Below are 20,715 nucleotides of genomic sequence, written 5' to 3' on the forward strand. Positions count from 1 at the left end.
ATAATCTGAGGAAACAAGAGATATATATCCATTAGTTGAAAAGAAAAAATATGTGGAGCCTGTGAATATCCCAGAAGATTTGAAACCAGTGTTGTAGGAGTTCAAGACGAATGTGCTCGATGAACTCCCTAATAAATTGTCTCCCATACAAGATATACAAAACCACATTGATCTTGTCACAGGGATAAGTCAGCCTAATTGCCCACATTATCAGAAGGAATGTGAAATCTTGAAGGCAGAAGTGAAGGAACTGATTCATACTAGCCAAGTCAAGGAGAGCATGAGTACATGTATTGTGTCAACTCAAAAGCCTAATGTCATGTACAAGGAAATGGCTAATAAACATTGGCATCAAAAGTTATCTCAAAATCATAAACCAAGTCCTTTGAATAACTCAAGGACGAGTTTTTTCCAAGCAGAGGGATCTGATGTAGGACGTGTCATAGATACATTCCTAACATGGTTAGACCAAAGGAAGGTGGACTAATTGATCGTAACTTTTGATCTAGGTATCTTTACTGCACACCAGACCAAGTATTATGAACCGAAGCAACACGAGAACTCGAGGACGAGTTCTTTTGAAGTGGAGGAGACTAATGTAGAGAGGGCCGCAGACACTTTCATGTCTAAGATGGATCAGAGAAGGCTCGATCAGAGACAAAAATCATCAAGACCGTCAGAACCATAAAACAGGCATATCTCACAAACCGGAATGAGTTATTATAGCCAGGGTGCCCATGCTGAAATTTGCGAGATTCCATCCTATTGACGGTGAAATTTCAGGTTTAGTTCCGTTTTTACTATAAATAGTAAGTTTTAGTTTGATTATAACTCTTCATTCGTTGGGCTTTAGGAGTTGTGTCCAACATGAAAAGTGCTTAGAATAATTAGGAGAATAACGTGGTTAAGCCACATATGAAACTTACTATAAAAAGTAAATTTACTATTTATAGTAAGTTGCGAATTTATAAGAGTTTTAATTTTAGTTTGCTTCTTATTTCTTTCTTATTGCTTGGTACCCCTATTTAAAGGGTTGTGAACTCATTTTTATAAATCAATTAATCACTTTTGAATTTATTAGAATTTATTTCTATTTTCTGCTTTCTTTCCTCGTGGATTCGAGAAGTCTCTGTGAGGAGTCCAAAGAAGCTCTGTGGATTCAGAGTAGTTATCCTCATCACGTTCATCCTTGCATCATTAGCTAAAGTGATTAAGTAACTTTAAGTAAAGAAGTTACTTATGACATGCTATCAAGATGAAATAAAACTGCAATGAGAGGATTATATATTGACCATTGGATCATAAATATTATTAAGAGTGTGAATGGCTATAATGATCATGGCAAGAGTTTATCAACTACGGGTAAACTTTCAAATATTCAAGAAGCCATTGTCACTAAGGGGTGTTCGGATTCGAAGTTACGAAAGCTACTTATGCCTCAAGTAGCTTATCATAGTTTTTACTTATTAAGCTGAAATGATTAAGTAACTTTAAGTAAAGAAGTTACTTATGACATGTTATCAAGATGAAATAAAACTGTAATGAGAGGATTATATATTGACAATTGGATAATAAATATTATTAAGAGTGTGAATGGCTATAATGATCATGGCAAGAGTTTATCAACTACAGGTAAACTTTCAAATATTCAGGAAACTATTATCGTGAAGGGGTGTTTAGATCCTAAGTTACTAAAGCTACTTATGCCTCAAGTAGCTTATCATAGTTTCTACTTATTAAGCTGAAGTGATTAAGTAACTTTAAGTAAAGAAGTTACTTATGACATGCTATCAAGATGAAATAAAACTGCAATGAGAGGATTATATATTGACCATTGGATCATAAATATTATTAAGAGTGTGAATGGCTATAATGATCGTGGCAAGAGTTAATCAACTACAGGTAAACTTTCAAATATTCAGGAAACCATTGTCGCTAAGGGGTGTTTAGATCCTAAGTTACTAAAGTTACTTATGCCTCAAGTAGCTTATCATAGTTTCTACTTATTAAGATGAAGTGATTAAGTAACTTTAAGTAAAGAAGTTACTTATAATTGGTCTTAAACCAAACTTACTTATCTCAAATAAGTTCTTATCTACTGTTGTAAGTAGAAAAAGTAACTTATTTGGTTGTATCCAAACAGGCCCTAAAGTAACAGTCCAAAATTATATTAATTGAGCAATTCTAATCTGATTTAGAAAATTGAATAAGTGTAATTTTCAGCTCATGATTTGTCTAAACTTATAATTTGGACAATTTAATTTGAATTAATTGAATGACAAGTATATAATTTTGAAGTAATTTCTAAATGCATGTGTCATGCACGACACTTTTCTCTTGAGTACCAATATTTTTTCTTCCTTGTAAGACTATAAACATAGTAACATTCATTATAGTTATCTCAGCATTATCCCAATTGGGTCAGCTAAGCAATTCTTATTCTATCAAAAAAATACAATGACAGAAGGAAGGTGACTGACAAGACGTATCACATCTATACTTGACTGTTAGTTACGTATCACATCTATACTCGACTATTAGTTCCTATGTTCAGCCTTGATGGAATGAAGGTGATTGACTGCTCTAGTGCCAAGCTAATCTGAGTCAACTTAAATGGGCTTATTTGGTAAAACTTATTTCCCGCACTTATATATAAAATAATCTATTTTTAGTTATTTTCTTATTGAAACTGTTCGGTAAATCCAAAATATTAAGTGCTTATTCTAGATTTTCAATGAAAAAATGATTAAAAAAAAAAATGTTTATTTTGAAGTTTCCTCCATTTAGTTTAATGCTTAACACTAAAAATAGCAAGTGATTTCGAAGTTAAAACTTTTTCAAATGACAACTTTACCCTCTTGTTACACCTTGAGATGCTATTTTGACAAGAAAATATAAGTTTAATTGACGTGGCAAAGTTCTTTACCCTATCATGATGCATATGTTATATCTACGTTATTCATCCATTTTTCCAAATCATTTTAGGGCATGAGCCAAAAAATGAGGCTGACGCAAAGCTCAAGTGGACCACAGTATAGAAAGTTGTGGGGATAATGACACCCACCATTGAAACCTTCATAGGGCCAACCATGATGATTATTTGCCATCCAATCTATTTATAAGGTAACAGAGACCTGGATGAAGGGAAAACACAAATATAAGCTTCATCCAAAACTTTTATGGCCCTAAGAAGATTTCAATTGTAGGCATTCAATCCCCATTAGTTTTTGTAGTGGTCCCCATGAGCTTTGAATGTGTCTCATCTTTCCGATCATAACAAAAAATAATATGAAAGAATGGAGGAATGGTATTGATCTAACAAATACATCATGGTGGGCCATAGAACTTTGGCATGTCAACGCAGTAACCAAGGAAGTGTTGTGTCATGATTCCGCCAGACGGATTTCTTGCCAAGTCTCGTGCTGAGAAGTTAGGTGGCGCCCATTGTGATGTTTTTGGGAAACCCACCCAGTCTATCCATATTACAAGCTCATAAAATGAGATAAATCTAGAACTCAAGCCATGACCACCGTTGAAACATTTGTCTGCTATAAAAGTTTTGTATATGGCAAAGTTTTTCATTTTTCGCTTCATCCCAGTGGAAATGACCTTAAAAAGGGTTTGGATCGCATATAACCATTAAGGTGGAGACCAGGAAGGTTTTAATGGTAGGCATTTCTTTTCATAATTTCACCTCTCGCGTGTGGCCCACTTAAGTTTTGGATTCATCTCATTTTTTATGTCTCTAAAATGAGCTCATAAGACGGATGGACAAGGGTGTATTTCTCAAAAATATTTATTTTCAGATATCAGGACATTTATCTGTAAATATCAGGATGTTTTTTATATAAATTATTAAATGAATTTTTCTATACTCATAATTACCTGAATTCAACATTTTAAGTTTTGAGGAGCTAAATAAATTTGTAGACCTTATTTTCAGTTTACCAAACTTTACCTGAGTTAGATAAGCGGGGAATCCATGGTGGACGGTTAAGAAAATATATCCACACATTCGTGGCTGAGATCTTATAATCCGGGAGATTTTTGAGCCATTTTCTATCCAATATGCAACTCAACAGACCGATCACTGGGATCCACCTCTTAGAACTGAGAGCCATGTACACCGTGAAAGGAAGCAGGCAACGTGTATTATATAATTCCGGAATGGGATTGCGTACTCAGTAAAACAGTAAACTGTGGGTCCGAATATGATTTCTGTTTTTTATCCTGGTCGTCCATCTGGTTTACCAACTCATTTTATTCTATACGCTCAAAATTAAAACATATCCAAATATCTAGTGGACTAAGCCACAGGAAACAGTGTGAATTAAACACCTATCATTAAAAACTTCTTTAGGGCCACAGAAGTTTTAGATCAAGTTGAAATTTGTGTTTTACCTTTATCCATGTCTGTGTGACCTTATGAACCAGTTGGATGACAAATAAACATTACTATCAGCCTTAGAAAAGTTTCATTAGTGAACATCATTATTCCCACTGTTTCATATAGTGTGGTCCACTTGAGGTTTGGATATGATTTTTGAAATCGTGCCCTAAAATGATATCTAATAACAGATGTACAGAGCGGATGAGACACATACATCCATAGTAGCCCCACAGGGGTTACTCAATATCCTTAAGTACCCAATCGGCTTCCAATAATTAGTCAATTTTGGAGGACGCGGATGGCCTTGGGACACCCACCTGGTAAGTTTCTGCGGCCAGAAGCTAGGAAGGGGCCACCGTGATATTTATGCGGAATCCACTCAGTCCATTCATTTTGTCAGATCTTGTCTTAAATGATATCGATCCAAAACCTAAATAGGCCGCACCATACAAAATAGTGGGTAGGAAAATGCCTGCCTTTGAAATCTCTTGAGGTCCATGGATATGACATCCAAACCATGCATGGGGTCAATATCACTGGGATGAACTGAAAAAACAAAAATATTACCGGGAGCCAAAACTTTTGTGGCCCTACGGATGTTTTAACAGCAGACATTCAATCCTAATTTTTTACTATCGTGTAGTACACTTGAGTTTTGGATCTACCTCATTTTAAGGCTATTCATAACATGATCTCACAAAACGGGTGGACGGAGTAGATTTATTACAAACATCATGATGGCCCCACTTAGCTTCTAATCACATGAACGGGTCCAATTCGCGGAGAGTTCTTGCATACCATAGAAACACGGCCCGTTGAAAATTACATATCAATGTCTATCAATCATTTCAACAGCATTATCTCCTTTGCTTGTTCGTATCAAACCGTTAATTTGAAAAAGGAGCTCACATCATTTTCAAACCTAACAAAAGTGGTGTAGAAATAATGTTGATCCAGGAACCCAACAACCCATTTAATCAGATATTGATGCTTTCGACGTGATTGATCAATCGCATTTATAACCCACCCTCATCCAACGGTCATTCCTTTTGTAGATATGCATTACGCGACTAGTACTATACTGCAGGCCGTCCTACCCCCGCCCGGACGGTAATCCGTCCGGGCAGTGATATGTGGAGCCCACCGTGATGTAAGTGTTTTATCCACTCCGTTCATCACTTTTATCAGATCATTTTAAGATACAATTCTAAAAATGAAGCGGGTCGGCAGCTCCAGTGGACCACACCAAAGGAAGTTGTAGTGACCATGACGTCCACCATTGAAACCTTTTCAAGAGCCACCGTGATGTTTTTTTACCATCAAATCTATTCATAAGGTCATGTAGACGTGGATGAAGTAAGAAAACAAATATCAGCTTCATCAGAAACTTCTCTAGCTCCCAAGAAGTTTTTAATGGTGGACGTTTAATACCCACTTTGTGGTCCACATAAGACCTGTACCTGCTCATTTTCCTACCTTGTACTTTAAAATGAACTGAGAAAAACGATTAACGGCATGGATAAAACAGTTACATCACTGTGGACCCCACATAGGCCTGCCCGGACGGATTGAGTTGGACGCAATCCGCGTCCGTCCCCTGCCGTGCACGTGGCAAGGACCTCAATTCTAACCCACCCAAATAATGGGACGCAATGTAGAATGATTATCAGCCCAAAATTGCAGCCAGAAAAATGATCCTAGCCGCGGATAATTAGTGGACATGTAATGGACGGTACGAAGAAAAGTTTTAAACGGTCAGAATTCAAGAAAAAAGGTGTCTATCAATCTGCAGAAGTACGATCTAATCAATCAGATTTGAAGATTTGACCAATTACGGTGGGTCCCATAATTTGGGTGGTTTGGATTTGAGGTGGCTAACACGTATACAGTGCGAAGAACTCCATACTATAACTTTGGTGCAACACCGAGCATCCTGTCATTTTCTCATCCCTTCACCATTTGGACAATACGAGAGGCAAGTTGGCCAATACAAGTGGGGCCCACTTTCTTTTTCCAGTCCTTGACTTCTCTCAGTTCTATGAGATTACAGAAGAGGATAGGCTGGTGTGACGACGTCACCAAGTTCTGTGGGTCCCATCACAAGGTACGTGTTATCCGTTCATTGGGTGAGCTCGTCTTTAAGTCCTGAGCCTAAAAATAAGATAAGTACGGAGATCAAGTGGACCATACTGCACAAAGCAGCGGAACGTTTACTATTGAAATCCTCTCCGAAGTCACCGAAGTTTTGGATATGATATTTGTTTTTACTCTTCATCACTGTCTGTGTGACCTTATAAGCAGATTGGATGGAAAATAAACATTATTGGTGGGCTATATATTTTCTGTAATTCACTTTAGCTTTCAATATGAGTCAATTTTAAGCCCATGCTCTAAAACAATCATGCTAAATGGATGAACATTATGAATATAATAAATACATTATTTAGGGACCACGCAACCTTGATATTTTTTGAACCATTCCTACAAGCGTACAGCGCTTGTCTTTGCACGACACGTGCTCACACCAGCTAAGTGGGTGGTGTGCAGTACACCAGCAATCCGCTTCCACAGGATTACCATGATTAATGGAACCAACCAACACTCATGAGTGATGTTGGGATCATGTCCATCTCCTTTTTCTCATGCACGTCCATATCATTGGACACTAACAATGCAATTTCAGGATCTAAGGTGTTGCTAGGTTGTCCCAGGACCAACATACCGTGATAAGCAAGGCTCCCATTGGCTAAAGTGATGGGACCCATCATTTATTTCATTGTCACCACAGTTCGGTCCTATTGCTTTCAGGCAATAGAGGCCTTGCTTCGTTAGGTGGCCGGGCCAAGAACTACCCTCCCTTTCCTCCTTCCATCCCTTTCTCCCCTTCCCTAGAAGTGCGCCACCTCTCCACCAACGTAAAAGCCATGTTTTCAAAGGCATTTTTGTAAGTGGAACATGGAAATTTGTTCCTAATGGAAACGGAGGTTCCATTCCATTCAAGCCTGTATGTTAAGGGCTCTTTATGAAAGTAAATGGAAAATGGAAATAGAGTTAAATGAATTGGAAGTAAATGACTTACTCTGTTGTTCTCATATGGGAGTAAATGAATTGTATTTAGATTAAATGCATTTCAAATCTAAATATTTTGTTTGGATGAGAGTTAATGGGAGGAATTTGAATGTACTGGAAATTTTTTAATATATTCACGGCAATATATATGATATCCCAAATTAGCTTTAATATCTAAAATTAGTGTACATATGTGATATTTGACGGAATGAATATTGTAATAAGCCCACTAAAATATATAATTCAGTTAAAAAGAAAAAATTTCGAAGCATGGCTGAGCCACAAACATAATGATCACAAACAAGAAGCTTGGCCAACAATTTTTTAACCATCAATTTAGATGGCCAACCTATGGATGGTTTGGATCTTTCTATTGATGCAGCTGATAATTGAATTGTTGAGTATCATCAACATACAACATGTATGGTGGACATGTGCCTAGCGACACCTTTGTTTACTTGTGAGACTTTCTAAGGGAGCCCAAAAAGGCGTTTCACCCCATTTACTTTTAAATCTCTCCTTTGAGATAATTTCATATATAGGTTTATTTACTACTAATTCATTTCGTTTTCTACATTTTTGCTTCCATCCAAATTTCGTATATGAAGGCAAATGCCTTCATATACTCCCAATTCATCCCATTTACTCCCATCAAAATGATCCCTAGCTTAAAATATAATGTTTTCAGTTTTGGTGTATACGTTGCTTCAACAAAACATCTAGTGTGAAAAGGGTGGATCATATCATGAAGATTACCTATAAAGAAAGGGAACAAACCACTCATCAGGTGGGCAAGGGAACATACATTGAGTTAGACCATCTGCTTTAATTTCAATGGAATAGCCCTCCCAATGAATAAAGTATCCTCATTTTTGCTCACCTTTCCAATGGATCTATATTATTTAAAAGCGGAAATGTTGTATGTTGTATTATCATTTCTCCCTTCAATATACCATGAAAACAAGAATTAGGAATTTTTGTACTAATAAAAGGTTAGAATATGTTATTGCGGTAACAAAATTTTCTACTCGAAACTAGTGTAAATTTACTGCTTGGTTTGGTGACACTTAAAAATGACTTCATCTCATTTTAAGTAATGATAATTTTATATTAGAGGTCATAGTTTATATAAGTTGTTCATTATTTGGTAATCTTTGCTAAAAAAAATTATGATATCTAATGCATAATTACTCTTAACTAAAATGAGATGAACTCATTTTTAAGTAGTAACCAAACAGCGTTAGCTAATATTTTTCTTATTCAATGTTTCAATGTATTTTTGTCTATAGAAAATTAAGAGAGTTACTTGCCTATGAAGGCATGGCAATTTTGTGCCCCCAGATTGTGAACCATGTGCTCGGCACATGTGTGATCTCAATCAGGCATCCTGTGGGCTAAGCCATTGATTAGGCCCTAATCAAATTTTGTTATCATGGGAGTCTTTAATCATCTACTAAATGATGCTTTCCTCATTGGAGATTGAAAATTTTAAGAAAAGAGAACGCAAGCTAGAGGAAGATTGATGGAATGATTTATATATGTATATTTTCTTTCATTGCAATGCAATATATAAATAGAGAAGAAAATTAATCAAATTCCTAAACTAATGAAGCAATATATATATATATATATATATATATATATATATATATATATATATATATATATATATATATATATATATATATATATATATATATATATCAACTTATCCATGATTCTGGGAAAATGTGGTCGAGGAGCAAAAGCATTGAGTTTCCTAATACTCCTCATCAAGTTGATGAGTGGAGATTTGTAACGCCTAACTTATAAGTGAAAGATGAAATTGGTCTTATCCATGTGCTTAGTGAAGATGTCTACAAATTATGGGAACAAAATAAGTTCACAACTTCCATTTTCCATAGTGGCATTAAGCATAAGATCATGATATAGTAGTCTTTTTTTTTTTTAATTTTTATTTTTAATAATAAGAAAGAGAGTTGTTGCTAAGCATGATGAAATAACCTGTAGTAGATCGCTACTTGTAAGTCAATTGACCAAATTAGAGACATGATGGGGATATCAGAGGACCTACGTACTCGGGTATACCAGAGACAGACAACCACCCATATTAGCGTAACTTTCTTTGTGGATGGGAGACGAGTTTCAGATGGGGTCCGTCAGGGCCATTTTGAAGACTTCACATACATTAGACATGCATCAGAAAGACCTCGCTTTGGGATGATTCATATGAGCCGCTTAAGAGATCATTTTAGTTATAAGATTTTTATTTTGTGTCTATCCGATCATTGGATCTTATCGATCAGGTCATCTGGTCACCAGATCTTCTAGATTTATGCCCCTTGGACTTTGATCTTATTTTCTTTATGTTTTTTGTTATTTTTAGGATTTATTTAATGGCTCAGTTTGATAATAAATGTTTTAGTTTTCTTATTTTGAACACTAAGTGAGTAGCATAGTTATAATTATTCCAAATTTTTAATTATAAAAGCACATGGGGTGGAGGTCTAACCCTAGTAGTATTATTGAGAATAAAGGAAAAAGAGAGAAGCTCTCTTAAGTAAAGGAATTTTTCTCATTGTGTTTTAGGGTTTGTGAGAAATCCTCCCTTCCAATTGAATTGTAAAATGGTGTAAGCTTGTTTGGTGTTGGATTGCCTAAAGTACATCACTCATCTTTCTCTTATTCAAAATTTATTCTTCTTCTTCTCTTGTCTTCCTCTTTCTCATTCCATTATAACCTTCTAAATCCATCAAAACCCCACACAATAATCCTCTCTCTCTTTCTTCTCCTTTACCTAGACACATGTGGGGTCCTTTTAGAATTTTTCCTCTTTAATTTTCCTCCAAAACTCACTAATCCCTAGATCCTTCGAATCCCTAAAAATCTTATTCCTAAATCTACATCCATGAATACAAAACCCTAATGAAAATTTGAATTTTTGTGAAACTTTTTACAAATTAGAATTTTGGTTGCATCTTTATTTATCTACATTGTTATTGCACTACCCACGCTAGATTAGAAGTCTCTACTTCCAAGTGGGACACTATTAAATTATTTTATATTTTCATGCATAGCGTATGTGATAACTCAAGACTTTCGTGTTATAAATATGAATTTTCAAATCTATTATGTGATTATGCTTGATTTTGCATGTTGATTGCTAAAATTAATATGTAAATTGATCTCTCATCTGACATCACAAGGTAGTTTCCATCATTCTACATCAAGAAGGACTAAGTAGAGAGCTAAAGAGAGCTACTAGATGCAAAAAAAGGCCCGTACTAAGGAAGACTTGAGGCACCTAAACACTCGAATAACAACATCATAATGAGGTTGACTAGGCTTGTACATGAATTAGCTGAAAATATTGAGCAAATTAATATATATATATATATATATATATATATATATTGGGTCTAATAATGATTAAATATATGAGATGTCTAGTAAGCCATCAATATACAGTGGGATTCTGAAGAAGACCACATTTTCATTAGTCAAACGTAAATTTTGTTCTATTGAAAAATTGACAGGTCAAGCTCTACAGTAACCATTATCTTTGAGAACATCCAAAGCATATTTGTGTTGGCTTAAGAAAATTTTTATTTATGAATAGGCCACCTTAATGCCTAAGAAATATTTTAAGGGACCAAGATCTTTAATATCAAACTTAGTGTGGAGAAATACCTTTAAATCACTAATGGTGCATATATCATTCCTTGTCAAGATAATATTATCAACATAAACAAAAACAACCGTAAAGCTAGTTCCATTTGAAAAAAGAAGAAGAAGAAGAAGAAGAAGAATTAGTTAATGATTATTAAAACTAACTTTGAGTATAGAGGAATTTTTTTAAAACTAGTTTCTTGATGAATATTTTAAGCCATAGAGTGACTTCTTAAGACAATAAACACAATGTTCCCCTATTTTGTAGTATTGAGGGATAATTTTCATGCAATTTTTTTCATGAAGATCCACATGAAGAAATGCATTATTGACATCTAGCTGATGTATAATCTAGTGAAAAATAATAGTCACATCCAAGAGAAAACGAAAAGTCACCAATTTGGCAACTGGCGCAAACGGACCAGTGTAATTTCATCTTCAGTCCGCTTGTACCCTTTTACCACCAAACGTGTTTTAAAACATTCAAGTGTACTATTGACGTGATGTTTGACTTTGTATACCCATTTGTAGCTATGGATTTTTTTCTAGTTGTAAATGTTGTAAGGACTAGGTGTGGTTTTGGTCTAATGCTTTAATTTCTTTCACTATTGCTTCATACCAATGAGAAAATTTAATAGATTGAGATAAAGATATTGGCTTATAATGGAAATATGAAGCAGAGAGAAAGGCCATATGGTTAGCAAAAACCATCCATTTGAAAGATAATTAGACAAGTGATCAAGATTACGTAGAGGATTGTAGATTTGGTGTGATATGAGATGAGCTGTAGGGAAGAATAGTATAGACAATCTTTAAGATGAGTGGGTTGAGTAATATGATGAGAATGACAGTAGGTATGTGAAACATTGGGGAATATAGGCGTCGGAGAGGTATGGGTATTAAGGTTTTGGATTAAAGGGGGTTACCAGGTTGTTGTTTAAGGATTATCATAAGTTGATAGAAGAGGAGATGTTAAAGGTGGAAGTAATGTCCTTACATGAAAATATGATTTCAAAAAGTTATACTCCTAGATGTGAAAATACATTTCCTTTCAAAATCATTCACTCTATAAATAGAACTAAATACAAACCACGCCAGCTCAAAAGCTCAGCTCAGATTAGTTTGAAAAAGCTCTGCTTAGATTGGTTCAAATAAAAGTTCAAACCAAACCAAGCCTCGGATTCAAGCTTATCAAAATAAATAAATAAATAAACAAACAAACCAAGCTCAAACCAGGGCAGTATCGGCTCACCTCAACTCAAAGCTCAGCTTAATTCAACTTGGATCGCTTTGGATTCATTCGGCTCATAGATTGTATGCACATTATTTCTTGTGGTGTGATCCACTTGAGCTTTGGATTGTTGTAAAACAGATCTCTTTAATCTTGTTCACCGCGCTACTCGACCAGTCGAGGGACTGGCTCAACTAGTCGAAGGTCCCTTCGACTGGTCGAAGCCCACTCGACTCGAAGTCCGGCAACGATGTTTCTAAAAATCCCAAGGTCTTCAACCAGTCGAGGGACAGGCTCGACCATTCGGAGGTGCCCTTCGACCAATCGAAGCCCTCCTTCGACTAGTCATGAATACTGCGCGGATTCTACGCGGACTGCGTAAATTTGAGATGGTTTCTAGGGAGGTAGGTGCGTAAGTGGGAGTTCCCCATCTATAAATAGGAGTCCTTATGACCATTATATGGTATTCTAATGCTTTCAAAAGGTATTTCAAGGGTTTCTAAAAGGGTTCTGTTGAGGGTCAAATATTACATATCAGACCCTAGTTATTGCCTGATTTTATGTACATGATAATGCTTAATGTCATATTTTAATTGTGTTTTTAATGCAGGAAGTAGTCAGGAGCGTGGACTAAAAAATAGTACTAAAATCGTGGATTTGACACTCCAAAGTCACCAGAGCAAGGGACGCACTCCAGAGAACCAAGACTGAAGAATTTACGTCCCAGGGATCCGAGGAAATCAAGACATTCACGTTAAACGGGCCTGAAAGTCAGCCATAATGCAAGATCATGGGGTTCCCACCATCCGTTCGGCTTGAAACTTCATACATAGCCAAGGGACCACAAATTAATTGTACACGTCAAAATTCAGCCCTTGGATCACAGTGTAAGTGACCCGATGGATAAGATCAGATAATAACCGTTAAGAAAGTATCTTGGACATCCTTGGGAGATCAGGACCCAAACTGAACCGATGGAAAGAGCATGAAAAACGGTGGATACCCGTCAAATTTCACTTTTTTTGGATGGTACAGTTGGAAAAAACGAACGATAGACATTTCTAAAAGGGAGAGTGGCAAATTTGTAAATATAATGAACTCCATATCCATGCACGTAACTGAGAATTGGCTTGCTTCAACGATGGGTAGTGACTCATCACATGTGGATAGTGTGGCCCACCTAGTGTTCAGATCTACTTCATACTTTGACTTATGGGCTTACACGTTACTAAGAAGAGGATGAACGGAGTAGATCTCCGAAAATACCATCAGAAGTGGGCCCCACCTATTTTTTTGTACAAAACATCCAAATAGTGCCAAAAACATCCAGTGACGGACGTGCTTGTGATTGGGTTTTGACAATGGGCCCCATCCATCATCCTTTTTCAAGATCTAGACCGTCCAATGTGTCCTAGAGGGGGGGCTTAACCCTCTCTTAGGTGGAGGAATTACAGAAGATAGCGTGAATCGAATTTCAACCATTCAAACAGAGGATAGACAGCAGAGGGGAAAATTCATGGGCACACTGAATCCAATCCAAAACCATCTGTTCTCGACTGGTTTTTCGAGGTTATTTCAATGGACGGCGCTGATTCTTTGAAAACCATGAAATATGGGCCACACAGTTAACGCAAAATCAGAGTTTCCGCCTCTGTTACGCAAGTAACAGAGTCTGGAAAGACCCGGACGCTGCCGACTCCAGTGGGCCCTTATGTGATCTCAAGGACGATCGGATTGATGATCCAGACCGTTCAACCTCTTGAGAAATGGGCTTTCAATTCCACCATGATGTCAGATTACTTAGATGAGGAGATCTCTCCTCTTAATCTCGGTTCAAACGCGGCTGCAGAATAATGGGGAGATCTCTCCTCTCAATCTCCACCTTGTGAACGTTGTCAAAAATTAGGAACATTGTCCCATCGAAATATGATGTCTTTGAATCCCATCCTTATCATAGAAGCATTTGACTGCTGGGGCATCGATTTCATGGGACCATTCACCCAATCATTTGAAAATTTATATATTTTGCTCGCCGTAAATTATGTCACTAAATGGGTCGAAGCAATCTCGTGCCGAAATAATGACCATCGCACGGTCATTAAATTCTTAAAAGAGAACATCCTTTCGCGGTTCGGGAAGCCTGGAGCCATCATTGGTGATGGGGGCTCACACTTTTGTAATAAACCATTTGAGAGCTTAATGAAGAAATACGGTATCTCTCATAAGGTGAGCACCCCATACCATCCACAGACAAGTGGACAAGCTGATATTTCCAATAGGGAGATCAAACATATCCTAGAGAAAACGGTTAACCCCGATCGTAAGGATTGGTCAATCTGATTGACCGATGCCTTATGGGCATACCGTACTGCTTTTAAAACCCCTATTGGAACATCTCCCTTTAGACTTGTCTATGGGAAAGATTGTCACTTGCCTGTGGAGTTAGAACATAGGGCATACTAGGCGATCAAAAATCTGAATTTCAATCTGGACAACGCTGGCTCGCTACGTAAACTTCAATTAAATGAACTTGAAGAAATCTGGAACAATGCGTACGAGAACTCGAGAATTTACAAGGACAGGATGAAGGCATTTCATGATCAATATATTCTACGAAAATCATTCACGCCAGGTCAGAAAGTCCTTTTATATGACTCTCGAATTCATCTCTTTCCGGGTAAGTTTCGATCTCGTTGGACCGACCCTTACATTGTTGTTACTGCTTATCCGCATGGGGCCGTTGAGATAAAAGATCCCGACAATGGCAAAGAGTTTAAAGTAAATGGACATCGATTAAAACCATTTGTTGAGAAATTTGATTCAGAGGACATGTCCATGCCTCTGACTGCTCCTGTTTACCAGGATTGATCTCCTAGTCTGATGGAGGTATAGGTAGGTTTATCGTTTTCATAGGACTAGGGTAGTTTGCTTTATTTATCTGGCTAAAGACAGTAAACTTAGCGCTCCTAGGAGGTAACCCAGCCTTTTTATTTTATTTTATTTTATTCCAATTTATTTAGTTAGTTTAATGTTTGTGGGTAACATGGCTGCAAACCCTCACGAGACTACAACTCGTCCACTAGGGGCAACCTAGGGGTTTAAAGGCTTGTTGCATACGCTGAATGCAATCGAGAGTACCTGCGAAAGTGGTGTAGGTGGGATTTTATTTTTGTTATTTTTATTTTACTTCTATTGGTTTCTCTCTTGTGCTGACCCTCTTTTACGTAGATATCTTTGGAAAGCCTTTTGATTCTTTCGTCTAGGTACTATCTTTCCATCACTCGTCTTATATTTTCATTGTCCCATGTGCATTGCATGCTTATTTCTTTTACATTGAGGACAATGTAGATTTTTAGTTGGGGGTGGGAGATTAGGTTACCTAATCAATGTTTTCTCGGTCTTAAGTGCTAAAATTGTGAAAAATTTTAATTTTTTATGGAATTTTGTATGAATTCGAAGTGATTTTGACAGCCATTTAGGACACTTAGAATTTCAAGATACGTGATGTTGCTAATTTATGACTATTGAATTCAGTTATTTGTTAGATTTTTCAGTTAAGTTTGATTTGTTAATCCATGATTAAAAGTTTTAAATATTGATTGAGTCATGATTTCACAAAACGCATCTCGCTTATTCATTAAGGGTTCAGTTCGATATTAAAGGATTAACTTGGTGATCACTAAGCTTGAAAGGAACCAACCTGAGAAATTTAAAGGATCGGGTGAATGGTCTACACCATAGGTTTGCTCCCTATAGGTGTAGATTCAATCCCCCATGGATATGTGAAAAAAGTTGGGTTTACAGTCTTCCCCATAGGTTTGCTCCCTATAGGTGAGGATTTGATTCCCCTTCTTGGTGTTACTTTTACTAGAAATTTCAAAAGCTGATTAAAAAAAAAGATAAAGGATGATCTGTGAAGTAAGTTTGGGTTTAGGTTTGGTTGTCATGAATTCTCTTGTTGGTTACCAATGATATCCTGAAACGGAGAAGTGAATTTTAATGATGATAAGCCGAGATTAAACTATACACTCATGGATCCTAATGTTTAGAATTTTTTCTAATTGGTGGATTAATACTTTGATCTTAACTATGAAATTTACCGTGCGCGTGAGGCCAGGAGAGAGTAATGCCCAACATTCATGAATCTTAAAATTCTAGTATTTGATTTGTTTTTGAAAAATCACTAGAGTTCATAAAAATTGTCCTGTAATTCTCAGCTTATTTTTCGCATACTTTGCTTGGGACTAGCAAAATGCTGGTTGGGGGATGTGTTGAGGGTCAAATATTACATATCAGACCCCAGTTATTGCCTGATTTTACGTACATGATAATGCTTAATGTCATATTTTAATTCTATTTTTATTGCAGGATGTAGTCAGGAGCGTGGACTAAAAAATAGTACTAAAAGCGTGGATTTGACACTCCGAAGTCACCAGAGCAAGGGACGCACTCCAGAGAACCAAGACTGAAGAATTTACGTGCCAGGGATCCGAGAAAATCAAGCCATTCACGTTAAACGGGCCTGAAAGTCAGCCGGAATGCAAGATCATGAGGTTCCCACCATCCGTTCGGCTCGAAACTTCATACATGGCCAAGATACCACAAATTAATTATACACGTCAAAATCCAGCCCTTGGATCACAGTGTAAGTGACCCGATGGATAAGATCAGATAATAACCGTTAAGAAAGTATCTTGGACATCCTTGGGAGATCAGGACCCAAACTGAACCGATGGAAAGAGCATGAAAAACGGTGGATACCCGTCAAATTTCACTTTTTTTGGATGGTACAGTAGGGAGAAACGAACGATAGACATTTCTAAAAGGGAGAGTGGCAAATTTGTAAATATAATGAACTCCATATCCATGCACGTAACTGAGAATTGGCTTGCTTCAACGATGGGTAGTGACTCATCACATGTTGATGGTGTGGCCCACCTAGTGTTCAGATCTACTTCATACTTTGACTTATGGGCTTACACGTTACTAAGAAGAGGATAAACGGAGTAGATCTCCGAGAATGCCATCAGAAGTGGGCCCCACCTATTTTTTTGTACAAAACATCCAAATAGTGCCAAAAACGTCCAGTGACGGACGTGCTTGTGATTGGGTTTTGACAGTGGGGCCCATCTATCATCCTTTTTTAAGATCTGGACCGTCCAATGTGTCCTAGAGGGGGGGCTTGACCCTCTCCTAGGTGGAGGAATTGCAGAAGATAGCGTGAATCGGATTTTAACCATTCAAACGGAGGATAGAGAGCAGAGGGGAAAATCCGTGGGCCACACTGAATCCAATCCAAAACCATTTGTTCTCGACTGGTTTTTCGAGGTTATTTCAATGGACGGCGCTGATTCTTCGAAAACCATGGTATATGGGCCACACAGTTAACGCAGAATCAGAGTTTCCGCCTTTGTTACGCAAGTAACAGAGTCCGGAAAGACCCGGACACTGCCAACTCTAGTGGGCCCTTATGTGATCTCAAGGATGATCGGATTGATGATCCAGACCGTTCAACCTCTTGAGAAATGGGCTTTCAATTCCACCATGATGTCAGATTACTTAGATGAGGAGATCTCTCCTCTCAATCTCGATTCAAACGCGGTTGCAGAACAATGCACGGTTTGGCTTGCGTAAAGAAGTTTCTAAAAAGGTCTTGCTGCGTAAACAACACTGAAGCACATAAACCACCTCTGATGCAGAAACTCTCCACGGACCTTGCTGGCTCTTATAAAAGAAAGACGAAAGAGAGAGAGAGAGAGAGAGAGAGAGAGAGAGAGAGAGAAAAATCTGATCGGAAGCTGGGGGATGGACGTGAAGTAAAGGAGCAGAGAGAGAGAGTTGTTGAATTTTTATTTGTTTAATTCCTTTTTTTCCCATGATTATTTTTGAGAGATTTAACCCCATCATGTTGGGCTAAACCTCTTAGCTAGGGCTAAGAGGTGAAGCTTGTAGCGTGATGGGGAGACCTTTTGCTTGTGTTTTTATTTAGGTTGAATTGAATTTGATACTAGTTTGATTATGGGAATGCTTTCAGTTTTTAATGGTCTGTTGTGACTGATATTACAATGGGTCTGTGATAGCTTTGAGCATGTTCCTTTCCTTTTTATGTTTATGACGTTAGGAAGCCCTGTTGTTCACCATCATCTCCTGGGCATGGTCGGATGATGGTACCCTTCCTAACCTTGATACATTGTTGATTGGTTGGTAACTAGTTTAATTCTGTTGTTTACTTTATCTCCTGGGCATGGTTGGGTGATGGAGTTCATTCTAATTCATATACCCTTCATCTCTTGAAAACTATATTAAAGGAAGTTCAGTTTTATTTCCATGGTTACACCTTTCAACTGGATGAAGATGGACTCTAAGCCCAGTTGAGTTTTTGATGTAGGCATAAGATCTCCCTGATCTCTACAAGTGGATCCTCTGAATCCATAGTTTCCTACCTCTGAATTCTTTAGATTTTAAATAATTATTTCACCATTATTCCTTAAACTCTATTTGATTTAGATTTCATCTTATTCTAGTTCTAGTTCTATTTAGTTTCGGATTACGTACAGGTTTCAGTTCCTTGGGATTCGACCTCAGTCTCATTGAGTTTATTACTACATTAAAACCTTATACTTGGGGAGTGAACAAGTTTTTGGCGCCATTGCCGGGGACTGACGGTTACGTTTTTCAAAATTAACTATTTTAGAATTACTTTAAGATTAGGATTTCTCTAATTTTAGGTTAGATTATTTTCTGTTGATTTCTAAAAACTAACCTGTTTTCATATTTTATAGGTTTCTGAGATAGTTTCTAAATTGGTAAGTTCTTCTTAAATTCTTCCTTTCTATTTCTAGATTAGAATTTGTTTCCCTTTTTTAGCAAGTTTCTAATTCTAATTCTTTTAGAATCCTAATCTTGTTTCCTATTTTATTTCTAGAATTTTCCTATTTGTAGACTTTCTATTTTGAGACTAACCTTACTGTTTTATAGGCTTTTAAGATAGAAACTTCTAATTTAGTAAGGTCTTTCTAATTTCTACTTTCTATTTCTCATATCCTCTTATTAACTTACTTTCTAGTTTAAGACTTTCCTAATTTGCTTTCTAGGGATTTCTTCTTTTTCTTTAGAAATTAGTTTACTTCTAATTAGGAATTTTATAATCTTAGACTTTCTATTTTTAGAAACTAACTTGTATTGTTTGTTTTGCAGGTTTTTAACTTAGGAACTCCAATTTGGTAACTTCTCTCCAACCCTCTCTTTCTTTTTAGATTCTTAATTCCTTTCTTAGGACTAGGTTTAGAATTTAAATCAAGGGTTACGAGTGTTTCATGCCCAAGTAGGCCCGTGACAACACTCGATGTCTCTTGACTGACGGATGATTAGTTAAGGGGCTGACTGCCCATCGCAGGTCTAGACATCGCTCGAATTCCTTTGAGTTAATTGAGGCTATGGCTGCAAATCAACCTCATGCACTACCCCAACCTAGGGTTGAGGTAGCACATGATGAGAATGAGGGGCATCAAGCACCCCCGCCTCGTACTTTACGAGATTATTTACAACCGGCGGGGGTGAGTACGCCCTCATGCATGATTTTTCCTGAGAATACAAGACATATGGATATCAAGCCAGGGGTTATCCAACTCCTTCCTAAGTTCCATGAGCTTGAATCTGAAGAACCATATCTACATCTGAAAGACGTATCATAGTATTAGGCTGAAACTCTTCCCATTTTCCTTGAAAGAGAAGGCCAAGACGTGGTTACATTCACTGCGTACTAGCCACCTTATACTTTCCTAATGTATCTAAGGATACTATTAGGCTGAAACTCTTCCCATTTTCCTTGAAAGAGAAGGCCAAGACGTGGTTACATTCACTACGTCCTAGATCCATTGGCACATGGAATGACATGCAGAGGGAATTCATAAAGAAAATTTTTCTACATCATAAAATGATTACCCTCAGAAAAGCAATCATGAACTTTGCCCAAAAGGAAGATGAAACATTCTTCCAATGTTGAGAAAGGTTCAAGGATTTCGTCAATTCGTGCCCACAACACGGATTTGAAACGTAGCACATTACAAATTTTTTCTACGATGGGCTGACTTCTTCCATGCGCCAAATGGTCGAGATAATGTGTAATGGAGAATTCATTAATAAAAATGTTGACGAGGTATGGGATTACCTCGATAGTCTTGCTAAAAAAACACAATCATGGGACTATTACCCAAAGTCAAACACTGCGTCTAAGCCGACTCAATCTAAGGAGAAAGGTGGATTGTATCTTTTGAAAGAAGAGGATGATCTCAAGTATAAAGTGACTACGCTCATAAGAAAATTTGAGGCCATGGAAGGAAAGAAGGATAAGGTT

General features: G+C 37.1%; 1 non-coding gene across 1 annotated transcript; it reads right to left on the reverse strand.

Moving 5' to 3' along the window:
• Nucleotides 1-20,301: 20,301 nt before the first annotated feature.
• LOC131217728 (small nucleolar RNA R71) lies at nt 20,302-20,408 on the reverse strand. The gene has a single exon (XR_009157319.1). It is a non-coding gene; the product is annotated as a small nucleolar RNA R71 (small nucleolar RNA).
• Between the last annotated feature and the right edge of the window lie 307 nt (nt 20,409-20,715).

This window comes from Magnolia sinica, chromosome 10 (assembly GCF_029962835.1).
Source record: "Magnolia sinica isolate HGM2019 chromosome 10, MsV1, whole genome shotgun sequence".
Classification (NCBI taxonomy): domain Eukaryota; kingdom Viridiplantae; phylum Streptophyta; class Magnoliopsida; order Magnoliales; family Magnoliaceae; genus Magnolia; species Magnolia sinica.